The 7,151-nt window shown below is 36.8% G+C and overlaps 1 long non-coding RNA gene and 1 other non-coding gene across 2 annotated transcripts; both read right to left on the bottom strand.

Annotated features, from left to right (window-relative positions):
• LOC113329289 lies at positions 1-78 on the bottom strand. The gene has a single exon (XR_003349804.1). It is a non-coding gene; the product is annotated as a small nucleolar RNA snoR116 (small nucleolar RNA).
• Positions 79-1,984: 1,906 nt separating this feature from the next.
• Positions 1,985-6,775, bottom strand: LOC113329233. The gene is made up of 2 exons (XR_003349763.1): positions 2,732-6,775; positions 1,985-2,616 (listed from the first exon to the last, which is right to left on the bottom strand). It is a non-coding gene; the product is annotated as an uncharacterized LOC113329233 (long non-coding RNA).
• Positions 6,776-7,151: the final 376 nt, after the last annotated feature.

Below are 7,151 nucleotides of genomic sequence, written 5' to 3'. Positions count from 1 at the left end.
AAGCTCAGAAATAATGTTTACATCAACGAGCTTAAAAGCTCTCAAAGTTTGATGGTATAGTTTTAGTCATCACAGCATCTTATTCTGTGACGATAACAAGAAAAAAGACGCCACCAAAATATGTTCAAGACACCTATCCAATCAATAGTACTAGCTTTTAGGTTGTATTGGAACATTATTCTGAATGAAGCGCAGGGGGAACGAATTATATAACTCTAATACTTGACAACTAAATTAATCTAGTGAACTAATGGCAATTGGCTACCATGATAAGTTACAAACTTACTTCGTATGTGTACTAATGAAAAAAAAACACTATTGATCCTCTGTTGATAAGCACGTATGCCGAACATGCATGCACGGTCTTCTCCTTCAAATCTAACTCACTGAAATCACCAGCCTCGACTCCGGCCACTCCTCTTGGTATGAAAGTTTGCAGAGAGAGGAAGCTTTCCTCATGACAGTGCAGCCGATAATCCATATTGGAGAAATAATTATCATCGTCGCCTGAAATAAACTTGTGCCGCGGTTCAATATTCATCTTACCTCCAAAGCAGTACAAGCTATGTTTTTGAGAACGCAAGTTGTAAACTTGAAGATATTTCCTGTTGAACCGGTATAGGAACATCTGATCTGAAAAGTATTACTGGCAAACCAAAAGCAGCACAAAGGCAGCAGGGCTCTGGGGATTATAATTTATACGAACATCAAAACTCTCCTCCTTAACCCACACTTGTTTGATCTTATCCTTGAATAAGTACAAATGAAGTTTAATTACAACAACAGCGGCAACTACTACTACCCTGATGATCAACAAGGAAACGATGAGGATAATCACTTGATACTTTTTCGGTACATGCAATACAGGGAGATCCCTTGAATTCCAGAAGATGAGGATATATAATCGACAAGTAAGCGCTTCTGCTGTTGGTCAGATGTACTTTTAGCTGGTAGTTGAATGAACTGAAACTTCTCATCTTTGAGATTGAACGAAGATAGCTGCTCTCCACAAAGTTACTATTATCTTCCAAGCCAAACATCCACTGCTGCTAGTAGTACAGAAGATAGCTGATTTGTCACTATCCCTTGGCGCTCTTATATCTTCAATATAGGACGACCGCATATGGGCGTGCTTGTATGGGTGACTATTGGAATATATTTTCCATGTACAAGATACCGAGGCACGAGGTAACCATGAAGACAGACCTACCATTGAAGAGGCGTTTAGGTGACCGTGCAGTTCTCGTGAATTATAATAAAGTTAGAGATTATCTAGAAAATTATGCAATCAAACTATCCAGTAATAATTTATTTTTTTTTTCCAGAAAAGAGAAATTGAATTAGAATTGAAGAATGTACAGAAGGATACCAAGGTACACTGAAAGACAAAGAAGAAGAAAAAAAAAACAAATGAGATCAAAACACAACTACAAAAGTACAAAGTCTGTTACATAAACAAATTCTCCCGATCTGTCAGCACTGAACTAGAGAAGTTCACGTGTACCCGTTTCCCGGCAGCAGCAGCCCAATGAAGGATTAGAGTTTTAGCTTCATTTCCCAGGTCATTATCAGTCTTAAATATATGCTTATCATCGAAGATGCGACTGTTACGCTCATTCCATAAATACCAAAAGATGGCTGCAGGAATTAAGCTCCAAATGTAATTTCCGTTAGCTGGAAAATTCAAATTGTGCCAGCCATGATTCTTGGAGAAACCCACGTATAGCACCAGCTAGGTAGTAACATGGACCAAACCGTTGAAGCAACTCTGCAATGTAGAAATAGGTGATCTTGGGGTCTCTTCATGGTAACCACAAAGCGCACAAAAGTTCTCTACAGCAATTCCTTTGCGCAACAGAATATCCTGTGTTTAACTTTCCGTGAACCAAACTCCAGAAGAAAATGTTGATCTTTGGAGGTATTGACGATTTCCGGATGAACATGGATGGAAAATTATCTACTCCCGCAGGCTCTATCAGCTTGGTGTAGGAAATCAGAGTTGATTGATTAAAGAGACAAGGACATTACAGACACAGTATATAAAGACATAGCTAATACAGACACCTAACATACAGCTAAGCATAGAAAAGGACCAGTCACTGTAGTACACGTGTGACCAATCATAACAGAACACGTTACACTAACATAACAAACTAACTGTCTCTAACAGTCCCCCTCAAATGATGTACTACTGTGATGAAAGCTAAACACTGACATAGTGCATTACTTGTCTATGTAGCCTGAAGAAGAGCTCCTTTGGTAAGCCTTTAGTAAACGGATCAGCAATTTTATGTAGAGTAGGAACATAACGAGTCTGCACAAATCCTATAGCCATCAAGTCTCGAATAGTATGAAAGTCAATTTCAATGTGCTTAGTTCTGGCGTGAAATACTAGGTTGGCAGCAAGACTCGCAGCACCCAAATTTTCACAATAAAGAATAGAAGGAGTAGAAACATGAAAACCCAATTCTTGTAGAACATAAGAAACCCGTTGAACTTCAGTGGCAGTAAGAGCTAAAGCCTTGTACTCAGCTTCAGTACTTGATCTGGAGATGGTTGGTTGCTTTTTAGAAGATCAAACAACCAAATTTGGTCCCATAAACACACAATAGCCTGCTGTGGATTTTCTTATGTCAGGGAAACCGGCCCAATCACTGTCACTATAAGCAGATAACACAGAACAATCTCCGTGTGTAAATTTTATACCAGAACCAAGAGAACCTTAACATACCTCAAAATTCTCTTTGCCAATTGGAGATGCACATCTGTAGGTTGGTGCATAAACTGGGAAATATAGTTGACTGCAAAACTTAAATCAGGTCTAGACATAGTAAGATACTGAAGATCACCCACCAAAGATCTGTAACTAGCAGCATCTTGTAGCAAAGTACCATCATATAAAGAAGCTCTCTTTCCAGGAGCCACTGGTGTTTTGCAAGGTTTACATTCAAGCATGTCATATTTTTTCAACAACTCCAGTGAATACTTATTTTGTGTGAGAAACAAAGTATGAGAATCTGAAGTAAAAGTAGCTTTAATTCCAAGAAAGTAGCTCAAAGTGCCCAAATCTTTCATGGAAAATTCAGCTTTCAGAATGTGAATGAAATCATTAAGTTGATTGTTGGAACCTCCAACTAAGATAATATCATCAACATATACAAGAAGCACCATCTTCAAACCATCTTCAACAAAATAGAACATAGAATTATCATTTCTGGATTGAAGAAAACCATTCTTGAGCATGAATTTACTAAACCTTTCAAACCAAATTCTAAGAGCTTGTTTTAAACTATAGAGAGATTTTTTTAATTTGCACACATAATCTGGATGATCTGATTGACAAATCCTGGAGGTTGTTTCATGTAAACATCTTCATTCAAATAGCCATGAAGGAAAGCATTTGATACATCCAATTGCCTCACGAACCAACCATTACTAAGAGCCAAACTGAGAATAATCCTAGCTGTAGCAAATTTGACAACATGACTAAAAGTCTCAGCACAATCCACTCCATCAATCTGAGTGTAACCTTGAGCAACCAATATAGACTTAAATTTATCTAGTGTACCATCAGATTTGAGTTTGGTCTTATAGACCCATCTACATCCCAAAACATTCATACCAGGCAAAAAAGGAACTTCTTCATAAGTGTCATTGCTAACTAATGCATCATGTTCATTTGTCATAGACCTAACCTATCTTGGATCCTTCATTGCTTGTCTGAAGTTTTTAGTTTCAATTAAAGAATCCACCAGAGCTGTAAAAGCTATAGGAATAAGATGTCTAAGAGCAGTCCTATGAAGCCAAGCAATCCATTTATCATCTAATCCTTTCCTCTTACTAATTCCAGATTTAGATTTTGTATGCATTGGCTCAGAAGTAGAAGAAACTGATAATGGAGAAATAACTGAATCATGAAGTGCAGAAGAATCAGATAATACCTGTTCTTGTGAAGACACTATCTAAGGAGATGTAGCTGAAGAAAACAAAAAGTATCAGCATTACCAGAAATGATGTCTAAAGTAGACATATTTTGAGAAGCAAAAGGAAATGCCTGCTCATTGAATCTGACATTTGTTGTAGTGTATACTCTGAGAGACCGAATATCAAAGCATCTGTAGCCCTTATGAAAGGGACTATATCCAATAAAAACACACACAGCGGACTTAGGACTCAATTTGTCCTTTCTATAAGGAGTCAAGTTTGGAAAACACATACAACCAAAAATCTTGAGAAAAGAATAATCTGGAGCTTTTGAAAATAATACTTCAAATGGACATTTATACTGCAGTAGCTTTGTAGGAATTATATTGATCAAACATGTAGCACTTAAAAAAGCATCAAACCACAAATACTTGGGCATAGAAGCATGAAACAGAAGTGTGTTACCCATTTCTGTTATCTGCCCGTGCTTCCTTTCAGCAGCTCCATTCTGCTGATGTAGGTGAGGACAAGAGATTCTAATAGAAATACCATTGTTATCAAGAAATTCTCTGAACACTCCTTTTGTTAATTCTAATGCTCCATCACACTGAAACTCTTTAATCTTGGAATTCAATAATTTTCCATTAATTTTTTGAACAAAGTAAAACAAGAAAGACTATCTGATTTCAACTTCATAGGATATATCCAATTGAACTTACTAAAATCATCCATAAAGAGAATGTAGTACTTATATCCTAGAGTAGAAGTGACAGGTGAAGCACCCCAAATGTCACAATGCACTAAATCTAAAGCACATGTTGAAATAGACTCAGAACTAGAAAAAGGAAAACACACACTCTTGCCTAGTTGACAAGATGTACAGACTGACTCAAACTGATTATTGGATAGTTGAATAGCTGATGAAGTGACCAACTTCTTTATTATCTTTGATCATGATGACCAAGCCTGTGATGCTAAGTAGTTGGGTAGCTAGAATTAATGCAGAAGCAGCCAGATGAGAATCAGGTAAAACAGGAAAAGAATTCAATGAATATAAGTTTTTATGCATCACTCCCTGAGCAAGAATCTGATTATTCTGTAGAGATTTTATATTATATCCCCATGGTAGACATTCAAATGAACAATTATTGTCAGCAGTAAACTTTGCTATAGACAAAAGATTGTATTTGATGGAAGGAAAAAATAACACATTTATCAGATTAAATGATGCATTGGAAGTACCAGAAGTATGAATTTTACTAGAGGATGTTAAATTAATTGGAGGAAGCTTACCATGTCCTAGCATAACTTGTTCTGCACCCTCATATTCTTCAGTATCTTCGAGAATTGCAGAATCATTGGTCATATGACCAGTGGCACCAGAATCTGGTATCCAGACAGGACCAGTTGAACTAACTCCCCGTTGGCCACCAGTAATGGAGAAAGCATTTTGAGTAGCAAGATTATGCTTCTCAGTAAGATGCCAAGGATTGGAAGAAGAAGACACTTACATGCCTGCAAATGCCTTTTGCACAGAAGGAGTATATTGTCAAGGTGAAGATCTTCTTGTTGGAGACCGAGAAGGAGGTATCCCTACAGCAGCATATCGATATCGATATCTAGAAGCAAAATGACCTAGTTGATTCCATATCTGACAAGGAATTGAATTATAATCCTGTTCTTGATTGATTGTTGGATTGAATTCCCCCTTCTTGTATGTAAAATTAGAACTTGAAGCTCCTTGACTGAACTTGGGAGAATATGAACCATTAACAGGCTTCTTTGAAGAAGAATCATAGGAGTGATGCTTCTTAACATAAAAAGCAGAAGTTATTGGATCTTTAGCAAAGAAACTATTTGAGTCATCATCTTGATCTTTAATCCATTGTTCATGAGTAACTAATCTACATCGGAGTTCTGAGAAGGAAAGAGGTATTTCTCGATTTTGCATAGTAATCACAAACCGAGAATAGTCACGACCTAAACCAGATAAAACATACATAACAAGATCCGAATCTGGTACTGATTCACCAATTTCAGCTAGCGAATCAGAAATTGACTTAATATGTTGTAGAAACTCAAAAATTGTAGAATTACCTCGTCGGATTGAATGTAGCTGAGATCTCAACATATTTTTTCTTGCAAATAATTGCTCACTGATAATCTTATCAAGATGAATCCATTTTTCTCTGGAAGAATGTTTACCAAGTAACTCAGTAGAAAGAGAAGGGATAACCGTGGCATTGATACAAGAACCAACAAAATGATCTAAAGATCTCCATTAAGCAAAGACAGGATTATTCACCGGGATGTTGTTGTGCATCAAGAATGGAGATTCAGTAGGAATAGAACCATCAACAAATCCAAACAAATTTGTACTGATCAAAATAGAGGAGAGTTGATATTTCCACACCAAGAAATTTGATCCATCCAACTTATTACAAACAAAATTAGAAATATTAGGAAAAGGTAAAGGATTTACCCTGAAATTTGATTGAGAAAAATTATAGAAATTTTGATGTTGATACTGCGGTGGTGGTGGTGATGGTGGTTGATTAGGTTTCGCTTGCGGAAGAACAGGTGAAGATTGAGATTGCAGAGATTGTTGTACTGGTGGAAAGATCGATTGATTCGTCATCGAATATGAGGGTTGAATTGATAATGAAGTAGAAGGTTGATTTGTATTGGTTGATGAGTTGGTTGTATTGGTGTTGGTTTTGTTGATATATGAATTCAAGGTTTTTCTCACCATTAATGGTGGTGGATGATGATTCTAGGGTTTGTAGGTTTTGTTAGGATCCAATTGTATCTGATACCATGTAGGAAATCAGAATTGATTGATTAAAGAGACAAGGACATTGCAGACACAGTATATAAAGACATTGCTAATACAGACAGCTAACATATAGCTAAGCATAGAAAAGGACCAGTCACTGTAGTGCACGTGTGACCAATCATAACAGAACACGTTACACTAGCATAAAAAATTAACTGTCTCTAACACTTGGAATACATAGTTCTAACTGAAAATACCCCTGAAGAGTGTAATGACCACCTCCTAGTATCTGACAATCCATCAAGGTCAGGTGGAGTATCGCCAATTACTCTAAGAAGAAAAGCATATTCATCAGCTTCCGCACTAGAGAGAACACGTTTAAAATCGAACTGCCAGCCACTTTCAGATGAAATCATATTAACAACTTTTGCATTTCTATTTCTACACAGCT

Source organism: Papaver somniferum, unplaced genomic scaffold, assembly GCF_003573695.1.
Source record: "Papaver somniferum cultivar HN1 unplaced genomic scaffold, ASM357369v1 unplaced-scaffold_115, whole genome shotgun sequence".
NCBI classification, from domain to species: domain Eukaryota; kingdom Viridiplantae; phylum Streptophyta; class Magnoliopsida; order Ranunculales; family Papaveraceae; genus Papaver; species Papaver somniferum.
Note: the sequence above shows the minus strand (reverse complement) of the source record. Positions and strands in the feature narration are given on the sequence as shown.